The following is a 21,538-nucleotide window of genomic DNA, read 5'->3' on the forward strand; positions in this document are numbered from 1 at the left end:
TATCTCCAACGGGAAGGAAATGGCAGTTAGATTTCGTCAAAATCGACCAAATCTTCACGATTTGCGAGCTATTTTGCTTGTTTTGACGCTTAAACGGTAGTGCATTGCGTTTGCAGTGTAAAATGGAGTTCAGCGAGCGCTTAAACGTCGAAATATCTCCAGCGGGAAGGAAATGACAGTTAGTTTTCGTCAAAATCGACGAAATCTTCGCGATTTGCGAGCTATTTTGCTTGTTTTGACGCTTAAACCGTAGTGCATTGCGTTTGCAGTGTAAAATGGAGTTCAGCGAGCGCTTAAACGTCGAAATATCTCCAGCGGGAAGGAAATGACAGTTAGTTTTCGTCAAAATCGAAGAAATCTTCGCGATTTGCGAGCTATTTTGCTTGTTTTGACGCTTAAACGGTAGTGCATTGCATTTGCACTGTGAAATGGAGTTCAACGAGCGCTTAAACGTCGAAATATCTCCAACGGGAAGGAAATGACAGTTAGCTTTCGTCAAAATATACGATATCTTCGCGATTTGCGGGCTATTTTGCTTGTTTTGACGCTTAAACTGTAGTGCATTGCGTTTGCAGTGTAAAATGGAGATCAGCGAGCGCTTAAACGTCGAAATATCTACAACGGGAAGGAAATGACAGTTAGATTTCATCAAAATCGACGAAGCCTTCTCGATTTGCGATCTAGTTTGCTTGTTTCGACGCTTAAATGGTAGTGCATTGCATTTGCACTACGAAATGTAGTTCCACGAGCGCTTAAACGTCGAAATATCTCCAACGGGAAGATGGTGACGGCTAGATTTCATCAAAATATACGAAATCTTCGCGATATGCGAGCTATATTGCCTGCTTCGACGTTAAAAGGTAGTGCATTACATTTGCACTGTGAAATGGAGTTCTGCGAGCCCTTAAACGTCGAAATATCTCCAGCGGGAAGGAAATGACTGATAGTTTTCGTCAAAATCGACCAAATCTTCGCGATTTGCGGGCTATTTTGCTTGTTTCGACGCTTAAAGGGTAGTGCATTACATTTACAGTGTAAAATGGAGTTCAGCGAGCGCTTAAACGTCGAAATATCTACAACGGGAAGGAAATGACGGCTAAATTTCATCGAAATCGACGAAATCTTCGCGATTTGCGAGCTATTTTGCTTGCTTCGACGCTTAAACGGTAGTGCATTGCATTTGCACTGTGAAATGGAGTTCAACGAGCGCTTAAACGTCGAAATATATCTCCAACGGGAAGGAAGTGACGGCTAGATTTCATCAAAATATACGAAATCTTCGCGATTTCCAAGCTATTTTGCTTGTTTCGACGCTTAAACGCTAGTGCATTGCGTTTGCAGTGTAAAATGGAGTTCAGCGAGCGCTTAAACGTCGAAATATCTCCAACGGGAAGGAAATGGCAGTTAGATTTCGTCAAAATCGACCAAATCTTCACGATTTGCGAGCTATTTTGCTTGTTTTGACGCTTAAACGGTAGTGCATTGCGTTTGCAGTGTTAAATGGAGTTCAGCGAGCGCTTAAACGTCGAAATATCTCCAACGGGAAGGAAATGTCAGTTAGATTTCATCAAAATCGACGAAATCTTCGCGATTTGCGAGCTATTTTGCTTGCTTCGACGCTTAAACGGTACTGCATTGCATTTGCACTGTGAAATGGAGCTCAACGAGCGCTTAAACGTCGAAATATCACCAACGGGAAGGAAATGACAGTTAGTTTTCGTCAAAATCGAAGAAATCTTCGCGATTTGCGAGCTATTTTGCTTGTTTTGACGCTTAAACGGTAGTGCATTGCATTTGCACTGTGAAATGGAGTTCAACGAGCGCTTAAACGTCGAAATATCTCCAACGGGAAGGAAATGACAGTTAGTTTTCGTCAAAATATACGAAATCTTCGCGATTTGCGGGCTATTTTGCTTGTTTTGACGCTTAAACTGTAGTGCATTGCGTTTGCAGTGTAAAATGGAGATCAGCGAGCGCTTAAACGTCGAAATATCTCCAACGGGAAGGAAATGACAGTTAGATTTCATCAAAATCGACGAAGCCTTCGCGATTTGCGATCTAGTTTGCTTGTTTTGACGCTTAAACGGTAGTGCATTACGTTTGCAGTGTAAAATGGAGTTCAGCGAGCGCTTAAACTTCGAAATATCTCCAACGGGAAGGAAATGACAGTTAGATTTCATCATAATCGACGAAATCTTCGCGATTTGCGAGCTATTTTGCTTGTTTCGACGCTTGATGTGTAGTGCATTACATTTACAGTGTAAAATGGAGTTCAACGAGCGCTTAAACGTCGAAATGTCTCCAACGGGAAGGTGGTGACGGCTAGATTTCATCAAAATATACGAAATCTTCGAGATTTGCAAGCTATCTTGCTTGTTTCGACGATTAAATCGTAGTGCATTGAGTTTGCAGTGTAAAATGGAGTTCAACGAGCGCTTAAACGTCGAAATATCTCCAACGGGAAGGAAATGACAGTTAGCTTTCGTCAAAATATACGAAATCTTCGCGATTTGCGGGCTATTTTGCTTGTTTTGACGCTTAAACTGTAGTGCATTGCGTTTGCAGTGTAAAATGGAGATCAGCGAGCGCTTAAACGTCGAAATATCTACAACGGGAAGGAAATGACAGTTAGATTTCATCAAAATCGACGAAGCCTTCGCGATTTGCGATCTAGTTTGCTTGTTTCGACGCTTAAATGGTAGTGCATTGCATTTGCACTACGAAATGTAGTTCCACGAGCGCTTAAACGTCGAAATATCTCCAACGGGAAGATGGTGACGGCTAGATTTCATCAAAATATACGAAATCTTCGCGATATGCGAGCTATATTGCCTGCTTCGACGTTAAAAGGTAGTGCATTACATTTACAGTGTAAAATGGAGTTCAGCGAGCGCTTAAACGTCGAAATATCTACAACGGGAAGGAAATGACGGCTAAATTTCATCGAAATCGACGAAATCTTCGCGATTTGCGAGCTATTTTGCTTGCTTCGACGCTTAAACGGTAGTGCATTGCATTTGCACTGTGAAATGGAGTTCAACGAGCGCTTAAACGTCGAAATATATCTCCAACGGGAAGGAAGTGACGGCTAGATTTCATCAAAATATACGAAATCTTCGCGATTTGCAAGCTATTTTGCTTGTTTCGACGCTTAAACGCTAGTGCATTGCGTTTGCAGTGTAAAATGGAGTTCAGCGAGCGCTTAAACGTCGAAATATCTCCAACGGGAAGGAAATGGCAGTTAGATTTCGTCAAAATCGACCAAATCTTCACGATTTGCGAGCTATTTTGCTTGTTTTGACGCTTAAACGGTAGTGCATTGCGTTTGCAGTGTAAAATGGAGTTCAGCGAGCGCTTAAACGTCGAAATATCTCCAGCGGGAAGGAAATGACAGTTAGTTTTCGTCAAAATCGACGAAATCTTCGCGATTTGCGAGCTATTTTGCTTGTTTTGACGCTTAAACCGTAGTGCATTGCGTTTGCAGTGTAAAATGGAGTTCAGCGAGCGCTTAAACGTCGAAATATCTCCAGCGGGAAGGAAATGACAGTTATTTTTCGTCAAAATCGAAGAAATCTTCGCGATTTGCGAGCTATTTTGCTTGTTTTGACGCTTAAACGGTAGTGCATTGCATTTGCACTGTGAAATGGAGTTCAACGAGCGCTTAAACGTCGAAATATCTCCAACGGGAAGGAAATGACAGTTAGCTTTCGTCAAAATATACGAAATCTTCGCGATTTGCGGGCTATTTTGCTTGTTTTGACGCTTAAACTGTAGTGCATTGCGTTTGCAGTGTAAAATGGAGATCAGCGAGCGCTTAAACGTCGAAATATCTACAACGGGAAGGAAATGACAGTTAGATTTCATCAAAATCGACGAAGCCTTCGCGATTTGCGATCTAGTTTGCTTGTTTCGACGCTTAAATGGTAGTGCATTGCATTTGCACTACGAAATGTAGTTCCACGAGCGCTTAAACGTCGAAATATCTCCAACGGGAAGATGGTGACGGCTAGATTTCATCAAAATATACGAAATCTTCGCGATATGCGAGCTATATTGCCTGCTTCGCCGTTAAAAGGTAGTGCATTACATTTGCACTGTGAAATGGAGTTCAACGAGCGCTTAAACGTCGAAATATATCTCCAACGGGAAGGAAGTGACGGCTAGATTTCATCAAAATATACGAAATCTTCGCGATTTGCAAGCTATTTTGCTTGTTTCGACGCTTAAACGCTAGTGCATTGCGTTTGCAGTGTAAAATGGAGTTCAGCGAGCGCTTAAACGTCGAAATATCTACAACGGGAAGGAAATGACGGCTAAATTTCATCGAAATCGACGAAATCTTCGCGATTTGCGAGCTATTTTGCTTGCTTCGGCGCTTAAACGGTAGTGCATTGCATTTGCACTGTGAAATGGAGTTAAACGAGCGCTTAAACGTCGAAATATCTACAACGGGAAGGAAATGACAGTTAGATTTCATCAAAATCGACGAAGCCTTCGCGATTTGCGATCTAGTTTGCTTGTTTCGACGCTTAAATGGTAGTGCATTGCATTTGCACTACGAAATGTAGTTCCACGAGCGCTTAAACGTCGAAATATCTCCAACGGGAAGATGGTGACGGCTAGATTTCATCAAAATATACGAAATCTTCGCGATATGCGAGCTATATTGCCTGCTTCGCCGTTAAAAGGTAGTGCATTACATTTGCACTGTGAAATGGAGTTCTGCGAGCCCTTAAACGTCGAAATATCTCCAGCGGGAAGGAAATGACTGATAGTTTTCGTCAAAATCGACCAAATCTTCGCGATTTGCGGGCTATTTTGCTTGTTTCGACGCTTAAAGGGTAGTGCATTACATTTACAGTGTAAAATGGAGTTCAGCGAGCGCTTAAACGTCGAAATATCTACAACGGGAAGGAAATGACCGCTAAATTTCATCGAAATCGACGAAATCTTTGCGATTTGCGAGCTATTTTGCTTGTTTCGACGCTTAAACGCTAGTGCATTGCGTTTGCAGTGTAAAATGGAGTTCAGCGAGCGCTTAAACGTCGAAATATCTACAACGGGAAGGAAATGACGGCTAAATTTCATCGAAATCGACGAAATCTTCGCGATTTGCGAGCTATTTTGCTTGCTTCGACGCTTAAACGGTAGTGCATTGCACTTGCACTGTGAAATGGAGTTCAACGAGCGCTTAAACGTCGAAATATATCTCCAACGGGAAGGAAATGGCAGTTAGATTTCGTCAAAATCGACCAAATCTTCACGATTTGCGAGCTATTTTGCTTGTTTCGACGCTTAAACGCTAGTGCATTGCGTTTGCAGTGTAAAATGGAGTTCAGCGAGCGCTTAAACGTCGAAATATCTCCAACGGGAAGGAAATGGCAGTTAGATTTCGTCAAAATCGACCAAATCTTCACGATTTGCGAGCTATTTTGCTTGTTTTGACGCTTAAACGGTAGTGCATTGCGTTTGCAGTGTTAAATGGAGTTCAGCGAGCGCTTAAACGTCGAAATATCTCCAACGGGAAGGAAATGTCAGTTAGATTTCATCAAAATCGACGAAATCTTCGCGATTTGCGCGCTATTTTGCTTGCTTCGACGCTTAAACGGTACTGCATTGCATTTGCACTGTGAAATGGAGTTCAACGAGCGCTTAAACGTCGAAATATCACCAACGGGAAGGAAATGACGGCTAGATTTCATCAAAATATACGAAATCTTCGCGATTTGCAAGCTATTTTGCTTGTTTCGACGCTTACAAAAGTAGTGCATTGCGTTTGCAGTGTAAAATGGAGTTCAACGAGCGCTTAAACGTCGAAATATCTCCAACGGGAAGGTGGTGACAGCTAGATTTCATCAAAATATACGAAATCTTCGCGGTATGCGAGCTATATTGCCTGTTTCGACGCTTAAGCGGAGTGCATTGCATTTGCACTGTGAAATGGAGCTCAACGAGCGCTTAAACGTCGAAATATCTACAACGGGAAGGAAGTGACAGCTAGATTTCATCAAAATATACGAAATCTTCGCGATTTGCAAGCTATTTTGCTTGTTTCGCCGCTTAAATCGTAGTGCATTGCGTTTGCAGTGTAAAATGGAGTTCAACGAGCGCTTAAACGTCGAAATATCTCCAACGGGATGGAAATGACTGATAGTTTTCGTCAAAATCGACCAAATCTTCGCGATTTGCGGGCTATTTTGCTTGTTTCGACGCTTAAAGTGTAGTGCATTACATTTACAGTGTAAAATGGAGTTCAACGAGCGCTTAAACGTCGAAATATCTACAACGGGAAGGAAATGACGGCTAAATTTCATCGAAATCGACGAAATCTTCGCGATTTCCGAGCTATTTTGCTTGCTTCGACGCTTAAACTGTAGTGCATTGCATTAGCACTGCGAAAAGGAGTTCAACGAGCGCTTAAACGTCCAAATATCTCCAACGGGAAGGAAGCGACTGCTATTTTTCGTCAAAATAAACGAAATCTTCGCGATTTGCGAGATATTTTGCTTGTTTCGACGCTTAAATGGTTGTGCATTGCATTAGCACTGTGAAATGGAGTTCTGCGAGCCCTTAAACGTCGAAATATCTCCAGCGGGAAGGAAATGACTGATAGTTTTCGTCAAAATCGACCAAATCTTCGCGATTTGCGGGCTATTTTGCTTGTTTCGACGCTTAAAGGGTAGTGCATTACATTTACAGTGTAAAATGGAGTTCAACGAGCGCTTAAACGTCGAAATATCTACAACGGGAAGGAAATGACGGCTAAATTTCATCGAAATCGACGAAATCTTCGCGATTTGCGAGCTATTTTGCTTTCTTCGACGCTTAAACGGTAGTGCATTGCATTTGCACTGTGAAATGGAGTTCAACGAGCGCTTAAACGTCGAAATATATCTCCAACGGGAAGGAAGTGACGGCTAGATTTCATCAAAATATACGAAATCTTCGCGATTTGCAAGCTATTTTGCTTGTTTCGACGCTTAAACGCTAGTGCATTGCGTTTGCAGTGTAAAATGGATTTCAGCGAGCGCTTAAAGGTCGAAATATCTCCAACGGGAAGGAAATGGCAGTTAGATTTCGTCAAAATCGACCAAATCTTCACGATTTGCGAGCTATTTTGCTTGTTTTGACGCTTAAACGGTAGTGCATTGCGTTTGCAGTGTTAAATGGAGTTTAGCGAGCGCTTAAACGTCGAAATATCTCCAACGGGAAGGAAATGTCAGTTAGATTTCATCAAAATCGACGAAATCTTCGCGATTTGCGCGCTATTTTGCTTGCTTCGACGCTTAAACGGTACTGCATTGCATTTGCACTGTGAAATGGAGTTCAACGAGCGCTTAAACGTCGAAATATCTCCAACGGGAAGGAAATGACGGCTATTTTTCGTCAAAATGATCGAAATCTTCGCGATTTGCGAGCTATTTTGCTTGTTTCGACGCTTAAATGGTAGTGCGTTGCATTTGCACTGTGAAATGGAGTTCGGCGAGCCCTTAAACGTCGAAATATCTCCAGCGGGAAGGAAATGACTGATAGTTTTCGTCAAAATCGACCAAATCTTCGCGATTTGCGGGCTATTTTGCTTGTTTTGACGCTTAAACTGTAGTGCATTGCGTTTGCAGTGTAAAATGGAGATCAGCGAGCGCTTAAACGTCGAAATATCTCCAACGGGAAGGAAATGACAGTTAGATTTCATCAAAATCGACGAAGCCTTCGCGATTTGTGATCTAGTTTGCTTGCTTCGACGCTTAAATGGTAGTGCATTGCATTTGCACTACGAAATGGAGTTCAACGAGCGCTTAAACGTCGAAATATCTCCAACGGGAAGATGGTGACGGCTAGATTTCATCAAAATATACGAAATCTTCGCGATATGCGAGCTATATTGCCTGCTTCGACGCATAAAAGGTAGTCCATTACATTTGCACTGTGAAATGGAGTTCTGCGAGCCCTTAAACGTCGAAATATCTCCAGCGGGAAGGAAATGACTGATAGTTTTCGTCAAAATCGACCAAATCTTCGCGATTTGCGGGCTATTTTGCTTGTTTCGACGCTTAAAGGGTAGTGCATTACATTTACAGTGTAAAATGGAGTTCAACGAGCGCTTAAACGTCGAAATATCTACAACGGGAAGGAAATGACGGCTAAATTTCATCGAAATCGACGAAATCTTCGCGATTTGCGAGCTATTTTGCTTGCTTCGACGCTTAAACTGTAGTGCATTGCATTTGCACTGTGAAGTGGAGTTCAACGAGCGCTTAAACGTCGAAATATATCTCCAACGGGAAGGAAGTGACGGCTAGATTTCATCAAAATATACGAAATCTTCGCAATTTGCAAGCTATTTTGCTTGTTTCGACGCTTAAACGCTAGTGCATTGCGTTTGCAGTGTAAAATGGAGTTCAGCGAGCGCTTAAACGTCGAAATATCTCCAACGGGAAGGAAATGGCAGTTAGATTTCGTCAAAATCGACCAAATCTTCACGATTTGCGAGCTATTTTGCTTGTTTTGACGCTTAAACGGTAGTGCATTGCGTTTGCAGTGTAAAATGGAGTTCAGCGAGCGCTTAAACGTCGAAATATCTCCAGCGGGAAGGAAATGACAGTTAGTTTTCGTCAAAATCGACGAAATCTTCGCGATTTGCGAGCTATTTTGCTTGTTTTGACGCTTAAACCGTAGTGCATTGCGTTTGCAGTGTAAAATGGAGTTCAGCGAGCGCTTAAACGTCGAAATATCTCCAGCGGGAAGGAAATGACAGTTAGTTTTCGTCAAAATCGAAGAAATCTTCGCGATTTGCGAGCTATTTTGCTTGCTTCGACGCTTAAACGGTACTGCATTGCATTTGCACTGTGAAATGGAGTTCAACGAGCGCTTAAACGTCGAAATATCTACAACGGGAAGGTGGTGACGGCTAGATTTCATCAAAATATACGAAATCTTCGCGATTTGCAAGCTATTTTGCTTATTTCGACGCTTAAATCGTAGTGTATTGCGTTTGCAGTGTAAAATGGAGTTCAACGAGCGCTTAAACGTCGAAATGTCTCCAACGGGAAGGTGGTGACGGCTAGATTTCATCAAAATATACGAAATCTTCGCGATTTGCAAGCTATCTTGCTTGTTTCGACGATTAAATCGTAGTGCATTGAGTTTGCAGTGTAAAATGGAGTTCAACGAGCGCTCAAACGTCGAAATATCTCCAACGGGAAGGAAATGACTGTTAGATTTCGTCAAAATCGACCAAATCTTCACGATTTGCGATCAAGTTTGCTTGTTTTGACGCTTAAACGGCAGTACATTGCATTTGCACTGTGAAATGGAGTTCAACGAGCGCTTAAACGTCGAAATATCTCCAACGGGAAGGAAATGACAGTTAGTTTTCGTCAAAATCGAAGAAATCTTCGCGATTTGCGAGCTATTTTGCTTGTTTTGACGCTTAAACGGTAGTGCATTGCGTTTGCAGTGTAAAATGGAGTTCAGCGAGCGCTTAAACGTCGAAATATCTCCAACGGGAAGGAAATGGCAGTTAGATTTCGTCAAAATCGACCAAATCTTCACGATTTGCGAGCTATTTTGCTTGTTTCGACGCTTAAATGGTAGTGCATTGCATTTGCACTGTGAAATGGAGTTCAACGAGCGCTTAAACGTCGAAATATATCTCCAACGGGAAGGAAGTGACGGCTAGATTTCATCAAAATATACGAAATCTTCGCGATCTGCGAGCTATTTTGCTTGTTTCGACGCTTAAACCGTAGTGCATTGCGTTTGCAGTGTAAAATGGAGTTCAGCGAGCGCTTAAACGTCGAAGTATCTCCAACGGGAAGGAAATGACAGTTAGATTTCGTCAAAATCGACCAAATCTTCACGATTTGCAAGCTATTTTGCTTGTTTTGACGCTTAAACGGTAGTGCATTGCGTTTGCAGTGTAAAATGGAGTTCAGCGAGCGCTTAAACGTCGAAATATCTCCAGCGGGAAGGAAATGACAGTTAGTTTTCGTCAAAATCGACGAAATCTTCGCGATTTGCGAGCTATTTTGCTTGTTTTGACGCTTAAACCGTAGTGCATTGCGTTTGCAGTGTAAAATGGAGTTCAGCGAGCGCTTAAACGTCGAAATATCTCCAGCGGGAAGGAGATGACAGTTAGTTTTCGTCAAAATCGAAGAAATCTTCGCGATTTGCGAGCTATTTTGCTTGTTTTGACGCTTAAACGGTAGTGCATTGCGTTTGCAGTGTAAAATGGAGTTCAGCGAGCGCTTAAACGTCGAAATATCTCCAACGGGAAGGAAATGGCAGTTAGATTTCGTCAAAATCGACCAAATCTTCACGATTTGCGAGCTATTTTGCTTGTTTTGACGCTTAAACGGTAGTGCATTGCGTTTGCAGTGTAAAATGGAGTTCAGCGAGCGCTTAAACGTCGAAATATCTCCAGCGGGAAGGAAATGACAGTTAGTTTTCGTCAAAATCGACGAAATCTTCGCGATTTGCGAGCTATTTTGCTTGTTTTGACGCTTAAACCGTAGTGCATTGCGTTTGCAGTGTAAAATGGAGTTCAGCGAGCGCTTAAACGTCGAAATATCTCCAACGGGAAGGAAATGGCAGTTAGATTTCGTCAAAATCGACCAAATCTTCACGATTTGCGAGCTATTTTGCTTGTTTTGACGCTTAAACGGTAGTGCATTGCGTTTGCAGTGTAAAATGGAGTTCAGCGAGCGCTTAAACGTCGAAATATCTCCAGCGGGAAGGAAATGACAGTTAGTTTTCGTCAAAATCGACGAAATCTTCGCGATTTGCGAGCTATTTTGCTTGTTTTGACGCTTAAACCGTAGTGCATTGCGTTTGCAGTGTAAAATGGAGTTCAGCGAGCGCTTAAACGTCGAAATATCTCCAGCGGGAAGGAAATGACAGTTAGTTTTCGTCAAAATCGAAGAAATCTTCGCGATTTGCGAGCTATTTTGCTTGTTTTGACGCTTAAACTGTAGTGCATTGCGTTTGCAGTGTAAAATGGAGATCAGCGAGCGCTTAAACGTCGAAATATCTCCAACGGGAAGGAAATGACAGTTAGATTTCATCAAAATCGACGAAGCCTTCGCGATTTGCGATCTAGTTTGCTTGTTTCGACGCTTAAATGGCAGTGCATTGCATTTGCACTACGAAATGTAATTCCACGAGCGCTTAAACGTCGAAATATCTCCAACGGGAAGATGGTGACGGCTAGATTTCATCAAAATATACGAAATCTTCGCGATATGCGAGCTATATTGCCTGCTTCGACGTTAAAAGGTAGTGCATTACATTTGCACTGTGAAATGGAGTTCTGCGAGCCCTTAAACGTCGAAATATCTCCAGCGGGAAGGAAATGACTGATAGTTTTCGTCAAAATCGACCAAATCTTCGCGATTTGCGGGCTATTTTGCTTGTTTCGACGCTTAAAGGGTAGTGCATTACATTTACAGTGTAAAATGGAGTTCAGCGAGCGCTTAAACGTCGAAATATCTACAACGGGAAGGAAATGACGGCTAAATTTCATCGAAATCGACGAAATCTTCGCGATTTGCGAGCTATTTTGCTTGCTTCGACGCTTAAACGGTAGTGCATTGCATTTGCACTGTGAAATGGAGTTCAACGAGCGCTTAAACGTCGAAATATATCTCCAACGGGAAGGAAGTGACGGCTAGATTTCATCAAAATATACGAAATCTTCGCGATTTGCAAGCTATTTTGCTTGTTTCGACGCTTAAACGCTAGTGCATTGCGTTTGCAGTGTAAAATGGAGTTCAGCGAGCGCTTAAACGTCGAAATATCTCCAACGGGAAGGAAATGGCAGTTAGATTTCGTCAAAATCGACCAAATCTTCACGATTTGCGAGCAATTTTGCTTGTTTTGACGCTTAAACGGTAGTGCATTGCGTTTGCAGTGTTAAATGGAGTTCAGCGAGCGCTTAAACGTCGAAATATCTCCAACGGGAAGGAAATGTCAGTTAGATTTCATCAAAATCGACGAAATCTTCGCGATTTGCGCGCTATTTTGCTTGCTTCGACGCTTAAACGGTACTGCATTGCATTTGCACTGTGAAATGGAGCTCAACGAGCGCTTAAACGTCGAAATATCACCAACGGGAAGGAAATGACGGCTAGATTTCATCAAAATATACGAAATCTTCGCGATTTGCAAGCTATTTTGCTTGTTTCGACGCTTACAAAAGTAGTGCATTGCGTTTGCAGTGTAAAATGGAGTTCAACGAGCGCTTAAGCGTCGAAATATCTCCAACGGGATGGAAATGACGGCTAGATTTCATCAAAATCGACGAAGCCTTCGCGATTTGCGATCTAGTTTGCTTGTTTTGACGCTTAAACGGTAGTGCATTACGTTTGCAGTGTAAAATGGAGTTCAGCGAGCGCTTAAACTTCGAAATATCTCCAACGGGAAGGAAATGACAGTTAGATTTCATCATAATTGACGAAATCTTCGCGACTTGCGAGCTATTTTGCTTGTTTCGACGCTTGATGTGTAGTGCATTACATTTACAGTGTAAAATGGAGTTCAACGAGCGCTTAAACGTCGAAATGTCTCCAACGGGAAGGTGGTGACGGCTAGATTTCATCAAAATATACGAAATCTTCGAGATTTGCAAGCTATCTTGCTTGTTTCGACGATTAAATCGTAGTGCATTGAGTTTGCAGTGTAAAATGGAGTTCAACGAGCGCTTAAACGTCGAAATATCTCCAACGGGATGGAAATGACGGCTAGATTTCATCAAAATCGACGAAGCCTTCGCGATTTGCGATCTAGTTTGCTTGTTTTGACGCTTAAACAGTAGTGCATTACGTTTGCAGTGTAAAATGGAGTTCAGCGAGCGCTTAAACGTCGAAATATCTCCAACGGGAAGGAAATGACTGTTAGATTTCGTCAAAATCGACCAAATCTTCACGATTTGCGATCAAGTTTGCTTGTTTTGACGCTTAAACGGTAGTGCATTGCATTTGCACTGTGAAATGGAGTTCAACGGGCGCTTAAACGTCGAAATATCTCCAACGGGAAGAAAGTGACAGCTAGATTTCATCAAAATATACGAAATCTTCGCGATTTGCTAGCTATTTTGCTTGTTTCGACGCTTAAATCGTAGTGCATTGCGTTTGCAGTGTAAAATGGAGTTCAACGAGCGCATAAACGACGAAATATCACCAACGGGATGGAAATCACGGCTAGACTTCATCCAAATCGACGAAATCTTCGCGATTTGCGAGCTATTTTGCTTGTTTCGACGCTTAAATGGTAGTGCATTGCATTTGCACTGTGAAATGAAGTTCAACGAGCGCTTAAACGTCGAAATATATCTCCAACGGGAAGGAAGTGACGGCTAGATTTCATCAAAATATACGAAATCTTCGCTATCTGCGAGCTATTTTGCTTGTTTCGACGCTTAAACCGTAGTGCATTGCGTTTGCAGTGTAAAATGGAGTTCAGCGAGCGCTTAAACGTCGAAGTATCTCCAACGGGAAGGAAATGACAGTTAGATTTCGTCAAAATCGACCAAATCTTCGCGATTTGCGAGATATTTTGCTTGTTTCGATGCTTAAATGGTTGTGCGTTGCGTTAGCACTGTGAAATGGAGTTCAACGAGCGCTTAAACGTCGAAATATCTCCAACGGGAAGGAAATGACAGTTAGTTTTCGTCAAAATCGACGAAATCTTCGCGATTTGCGAGCTATTTTGCTTGTTTTGACGCTTAAACCGTAGTGCATTGCGTTTGCAGTGTAAAATGGAGTTCAGCGAGCGCTTAAACGTCGAAATATCTCCAGCGGGAAGGAAATGACAGTTAGTTTTCGTCAAAATCGAAGAAATCTTCGCGATTTGCGAGCTATTTTGCTTGTTTTGACGCTTAAACGGTAGTGCATTGCATTTGCACTGTGAAATGGAGTTCAACGAGCGCTTAAACGTCGAAATATCTCCAACGGGAAGGAAATGACAGTTAGTTTTCGTCAAAATATACGAAATCTTCGCGATTTGCAAGCTATTTTGCTTGTTTCGAGACTTAAATCGTAGTGCATTGCGTTTGCAGTGTAAAGTGGAGTTCAACGAGCGCTTAAACGTCGAAATATCTCCAACGGGAAGGAAATGACAGTTAGATTTCATCAAAATCGACGAAGCCTTCGCGATTTGCGATCTAGTTTGCTTGTTTTGACGCTTAAACGGTGGTGCATTGCATTGGCACTGTGAAATGGAGTTCAACGAGCGCTTAAACGTAGAAATATATCACCAACGGGAAGGAAGTGACGGCTAGATTTCATCAAAATATACGAAATCTTCGCGATTTGCAAGCTATTTTGCTTGTTTCGAGACTTAAATCGTAGTGCATTGCGTTTGCAGTGTAAAATGGAGTGCAACGAGCGCTTAAACGTCGAAATATCTCCAACGGGAAGGAAATGACAGTTAGATTTCATCAAAATCGACGAAGCCTTCGCGATTTGCGATCTAGTTTGCTTGTTTCGACGCTTAAATGGTAGTGCATTGCATTTGCACTACGAAATGGAGTTCAACGAGCGCTTAAACGTCGAAATATCTCCAACGGGAAGGTGGTGACGGCTAGATTTCATCAAAATATCCGAAATCTTCGCGATTTGCAAGCTATTTTGCTTGTTTCTACGCTTAAATCGTAGTGCATTGCGTTTGCAGTGTAAAATGGAGTGCAACGAGCGCTTAAACGTAGAAATATATCACCAACGGGAAGGAAGTGACGGCTAGATTTCATCAAAATATACGAAATCTTCGCGATTTGCGAGCTATTTTGCTTGTTTTGACGCTTAAACGGTAGTGCATTGCGTTTGCAGTGTAAAATGGAGTTAAGCGAGCGCTTAAACGTCGAAATATCTCCAACGGGAAGGAAGTGACAGCTAGATTTCATCAAAGTATACGAAATTTTCGCGATTTGCGAGCAATTTTGCTTGTTTCGACGCTTAAATGGTAGTGCATTGCATTTGCACTACGAAATGGAGTTCAACGTGCGCTTAAACGTCCAATTATCTCCAACGGGAAGGTGGTGACGGCTAGATTTCATCAAAATATCCGAAATCTTCGCGATTTGCAAGCTATTTTGCTTGTTTCTACGCTTAAATCGTAGTGCATTGCGTTTGCAGTGTAAAATGGAGTGCAACGAGCGCTTAAACGTCGAAATATCTCCAACGGGAAGGAAATGACAGTTAGATTTCATCAAAATCGACGAAGCCTTCGCGATTTGCGATCTAGTTTGCTTGTTTCGACGCTTAAATGGTAGTGCATTGCATTTGCACTACGAAATGGAGTTCAACGAGCGCTTAAACGTCGAAATATCTCCAACGGGAAGATGGTGACGGCTAGATTTCATCAAAATATACGAAATCTTCGCGATATGCGAGCTATATTGCCTGCTTCGACGCTTAAAAGGTAGTGCATTACATTTGCACTGTGAAATGGAGTTCTGCGAGCCCTTAAACGTCGAAATATCTCCAGCGGGAAGGAAATGACTGGTAGTTTTCGTCAAAATCGACCAAATCTTCGCGATTTGCGGGCTATTTTGCTTGTTTCGACGCTTAAAGGGTAGTGCATTACATTTACAGTGTAAAATGGAGTTCAACGAGCGCTTAAACGTCGAAATATCTACAACGGGAAGGAAATGACGGCTAAATTTCATCGAAATCGACGAAATCTTCGCGATTTGCGAGCTATTTTGCTTGCTTCGACGCTTAAACGGTAGTGCATTGCATTTGCACTGTGAAATGGAGTTCAACGAGCGCTTAAACGTCGAAATATATCTCCAACGGGAAGGAAATGGCAGTTAGATTTCGTCAAAATCGACCAAATCTTCACGATTTGCGAGCTATTTTGCTTGTTTCGAAGCTTAAACGCTAGTGCATTGCGTTTGCAGTGTAAAATGGAGTTCAGCGAGCGCTTAAACGTCGAAATATCTCCAACGGGAAGGAAATGGCAGTTAGATTTCGTCAAAATCGACCAAATCTTCACGATTTGCGAGCTATTTTGCTTGTTTTGACGCTTAAACGGTAGTGCATTGCGTTTGCAGTGTTAAATGGAGTTCAGCGAGCGCTTAAACGTCGAAATATCTCCAACGGGAAGGAAATGTCAGTTAGATTTCATCAAAATCGACGAAATCTTCGCGATTTGCGCGCTATTTTGCTTGCTTCGACGCTTAAACGGTACTGCATTGCATTTGCACTGTGAAATGGAGTTCAACGAGCGCTTAAACGTCGAAATATCACCAACGGGAAGGAAATGACGGCTAGATTTCATCAAAATATACGAAATCTTCGCGATTTGCAAGCTATTTTGCTTGTTTCGACGCTTACAAAAGTAGTGCATTGCGTTTGCAGTGTAAAATGGAGTTCAACGAGCGCTTAAACGTCGAAATATCTCCAACGGGAAGGTGGTGACAGCTAGATTTCATCAAAATATACGAAATCTTCGCGGTATGCGAGCTATATTGCCTGTTTCGACGCTTAAGCTTAGTGCATTGCATTTGCACTGTGAAATGGAGCTCAACGAGCGCTTAAACGTCGAAATATCTACAACGGGAAGGAAGTGACAGCTAGATTTCATCAAAATATACGAAATCTTCGCGATTTGCAAGCTATTTTGCTTGTTTCGCCGCTTAAATCGTAGTGCATTGCGTTTGCAGTGTAAAATGGAGTTCAACGAGCGCTTATACGTCGAAATATCTCCAACGGGATGGGAATGACTGATAGTTTTCGTCAAAATCGACCAAATCTTCGCGATTTGCGGGCTATTTTGCTTGTTTCGACGCTTAAAGTGTAGTGCATTACATTTACAGTGTAAAATGGAGTTCAACGAGCGCTTAAACGTCGAAATATCTACAACGGGAAGGAAATGACGGCTAAATTTCATCGAAATCGACGAAATCTTCGCGATTTCCGAGCTATTTTGCTTGCTTCGACGCTTAAACTGTAGTGCATTGCATTAGCACTGCGAAAAGGAGTTCAACGAGCGCTTAAACGTCCAAATATCTCCAACGGGAAGGAAGTGACAGCTATTTTTCGTCAAAATAAACGAAATCTTCGCGATTTGCGAGATATTTTGCTTGTTTCGACGCTTAAATGGTTGTGCATTGCATTAGCACTGTGAAATGGAGTTCTGCGAGCCCTTAAACGTCGGAATATCTCCAGCGGGAAGGAAATGACTGATAGTTTTCGTCAAAATCGACCAAATCTTCGCGATTTGCGGGCTATTTTGCTTGTTTCGACGCTTAAAGGGTAGTGCATTACATTTACAGTGTAAAATGGAGTTCAACGAGCGCTTAATCGTCGAAATATCTACAACGGGAAGGAAATGACGGCTAAATTTCATCGAAATCGACGAAATCTTCGCGATTTGCGAGCTATTTTGCTTGCTTCGACGCTTAAACGGTAGTGCATTGCATTTGCACTGTGAAATGGAGTTCAACGAGCGCTTAAACGTCGAAATATATCTCCAACGGGAAGGAAGTGACGGCTAGATTTCATCAAAATATACGAAATCTTCGCGATTTGCAAGCTATTTTGCTTGTTTCGACGCTTAAACGCTAGTGCATTGCGTTTGCAGTGTAAAATGGATTTCAGCGAGCGCTTAAAGGTCGAAATATCTCCAACGGGAAGGAAATGGCAGTTAGATTTCGTCAAAATCGACCAAATCTTCACGATTTGCGAGCTATTTTGCTTGTTTTGACGCTTAAACGGTAGTGCATTGCGTTTGCAGTGTTAAATGGAGTTCAGCGAGCGCTTAAACGTCGAAATATCTCCAACGGGAAGGAAATGTCAGTTAGATTTCATCAAAATCGACGAAATCTTCGCGATTTGCGCGCTATTTTGCTTGCTTCGACGCTTAAACTGTAGTGCATTGCATTAGCACTGCGAAAAGGAGTTCAACGAGCGCTTAACCGTCCAAATATCTCCAGCGGGAAGGAAATGACTGATAGTTTTTTCAAAATCGACCAAATCTTCGCGATTTGCGGGCTATTTTGCTTGTTTTGACGCATAAACTGTAGTGCATTGCGTTTGCAGTGTAAAATGGAGATCAGCGAGCGCTTAAACGTCGAAATATCTCCAACGGGAAGGAAATGACAGTTAGATTTCATCAAAATCGACGAAGCCTTCGCGATTTGCGATCTAGTTTGCTTGTTTCGACGCTTAAATGGCAGTGCATTGCATTTGCACTACGAAATGGAGTTCAACGAGCGCTTAAACGTCGAAATATCTCCAACGGGAAGATGGTGACGGCTAGATTTCATCAAAATATACGAAATCTTCGCGATATGCGAGCTATATTGCCTGCTTCGACGCTTAAAAGGTAGTGCATTACATTTACACTGTGAAATGGATTTCTGCGTCGAAATATCTCCAGCGGTAAGGAAATGACTGATAGTTTTCGTCAAAATCGACAAAATCTTCGCGATTTGCGGGCTATTTTGCTTGTTTCGACGCTTAAAGGGTAGTGCATTACATTTACAGTGTAAAATGGAGTTCAACGAGCGCTTAAACGTCGAAATATCTACAAGGGGAAGGAAATGACGGCTAAATTTCATCAAAATATACGAAATCTTCGCGATTTGCAAGCTATTTTGCTTGTTTCGACGCTTAAACGCTAGTGCATTGCGTTTGCAGTGTTAAATGGAGTTCAGCGAGCGCTTAAACGTCGAAATATCTCCAACGGGAAGGAAATGTCAGTTAGATTTCATCAAAATCGACGAAATCTTCGCGATTTGCGCCCTATTTTGCTTGCTTCGACGCTTAAACGGTACTGCATTGCATTTGCACTGTGAAATGGAGTTCAACGAGCGCTTAAACGTCGAAATATCACCAACGGGCAGGAAATGACGGCTAGATTTCATCAAAATATACGAAATCTTCGCGATTTGCAAGCTATTTTGCTTGTTTCGACGCTTACAAAAGTAGTGCATTGCGTTTGCAGTGTAAAATGGAGTTCAACGAGCGCTTAAACGTCGAAATATCTCCAACGGGATGGAAATGACGGCTAGAATTCATCAAAATCGACGAAGCCTTCGCGATTTGCGATCTAGTTTGCTTGTTTTGACGCTTAAACGGTAGTGCATTACGTTTGCAGTGTAAAATGGAGTTCAGCGAGCGCATAAACGTCGAAATATCTCCAACGGGAAGGAAATGACAGTTAGATTTCATCATAATCGACGAAATCTTCGCGATTTGCGAGCTATTTTGCTTGTTTCGACGCTTGATGTGTAGTTCATTACATTTACAGTGTAAAATGGAGTTCAACGAGCGCTTAAACGTCGAAATATCTACAACGGGAAGGAAATGACGGCTAAATTTCATCGAAATCGGCGAAATCTTCGCGATTTGCGAGCTATTTTGCTTGCTTCGACGCTTAAACGGTAGTGCATTGCATTTGCACTGTGAAATGGAGTTCAACGAGCACATAAACGTCGAAATATATCTCCAACGGGAAGGAAGTGACGGCTAGATTTCATCAAAATATACGAAATCTTCGCGATTTGCAAGCTATTTTGCTTGTTTCGACGCTTAAATCGTAGTGCATTGCGTCTGCAGTGTAAAATGGAGTTCAGCGAGCGTTTAAACGTCGAAATATCACCAACGGGAAGGAAATGACAGTTAGATTTCGTCAAAATCGACCAAATCTTCACGATTTGCGAGCTATTTTGCTTGTTTTGACGCTTAAACGGTAGTGCATTACGTTTGCAGTGTAAAATGGAGTTCAGCGAGCGCTTAAACGTCGAAATATCTCCAACGGGAAGGAAATGACAGTTAGATTTCATCAAAATCGACCAAATCTTCACGATTTGCGAGCTATTTTGCTTGTTTTGACGCTTAAACGGTAGTGCATTGCATTTGCACTGTGAAATGGAGTTCAACGAGCGCTTAAACGTCGAAATATCTCCAACGGGAAGGAAGTGACAGCTAGATTTCATCAAAGTATACGAAATCTTCGCGATCTGCGAGCTATTTTGCTTGTTTCGACGCTTAAACCGTAGTGCATTGAGCTTGCAGTGTAAAATGGAGTTCAGCGAGCGCTTAAACGTCGAAATGTCTCCCACGGGAAGGAAATGACAGTTAGATTTCATCAAAATCGACGAAGCCTTCACGATTTGCGATCAAGTTTGCTTGTTTTGACGCTTAAACGGTAGTGCATTGCATTTGCACTGTGAAATGGAGTTCAGCGAGCGCTTAAACATCGAAATATCTCCAACGGGAATGGAAATGACAGTTAGATTTCATCAAAATCGACGAAGCCTTCGCGATTTGCGATCAAGTTTGCTTGTTTTGACGCTTAAACGGTAGTGCATTGCATTTGCACTGTGAAATGGAGTTCAACGAGCGCTTAAACGTCGAAATATCTCCAGGGGGAAAGAAATGACTGATAGTTATCATCATAATCGACGAAATCTTCGCGATTTGCGAGCTATTTTGCTTGTTTCGACACTTAAAGGGTAGTGCATTATATTTACAGTGTAAAATGGAGTTCAACGAGCGCTTAAACGTCGAAATATATCTCCAACGGGAAGGAAGTGACGGCGAGATTTCATCAAAATATACGAAATCTTCGCGATTTGCAAGCTATTTTGCTTGTTTCGACGCTAACAAAAGTAGTGCATTGGGTTTGCAGTGTAAAATGGAGTTCAACGAGCGCTTAAACGTCGAAATATCTCCAACGGGAAGGTGGTGACGGCTAGATTTCATCAAAATATACGAAATCTTCGCGATATGCGAGCTATATTGCCTGTTTCGACGCTTAAAATGAAGTGCATTACATTTGCACTGTGAAATGGAGTTCGGCGAGCGCTTAAACGTCGAAATATCTCCAACGGGAAGGAAATGACAGTTAGTTTTCGTCAAAATCGAAGAAATCTTCGCGATTTGCGAGCTATTTTGCTTGCTTCGACGCTTAAACGGTACTGCATTGCATTTGCACTGTGAAATGGAGTTCAACGAGCGCTTAAACGTCGAAATATCTACAACGGGAAGGTGGTGACGGCTAGATTTCATCAAAATATACGAAATCTTCGCGATTTGCAAGCTATTTTGCTTATTTCGACGCTTAAATCGTAGTGTATTGCGTTTGCAGTGTAAAATGGAGTTCAACGAGCGCTTAAACGTCGAAATGTCTCCAACGGGAAGGTGGTGACGGCTAGATTTCATCAAAATATACGAAATCTTCGCGATTTGCAAGCTATCTTGCTTGTTTCGGCGATTAAATCGTAGTGCATTGAGTTTGCAGTGTAAAATGGAGTTCAACGAGCGCTCAAACGTCGAAATATCTCCAACGGGAAGGAAATGACTGTTAGATTTCGTCAAAATCGACCAAATCTTCACGATTTGCGATCAAGTTTGCTTGTTTTGACGCTTAAACGGCAGTACATTGCATTTGCACTGTGAAATGGAGTTCAACGAGCGCTTAAACGTCGAAATATCTCCAACGGGAAGGAAATGACAGTTAGTTTTCGTCAAAATCGATGAAATCTTCGCTATTTGCGAGCTATTTTGCTTGTTTCGACGCTTAAACCGTAGTG

This window comes from Bombus vancouverensis, chromosome 18 (assembly GCF_051014615.1).
Source record: "Bombus vancouverensis nearcticus chromosome 18, iyBomVanc1_principal, whole genome shotgun sequence".
In the NCBI taxonomy this organism is placed as follows: Eukaryota; Metazoa; Arthropoda; class Insecta; order Hymenoptera; family Apidae; genus Bombus; species Bombus vancouverensis.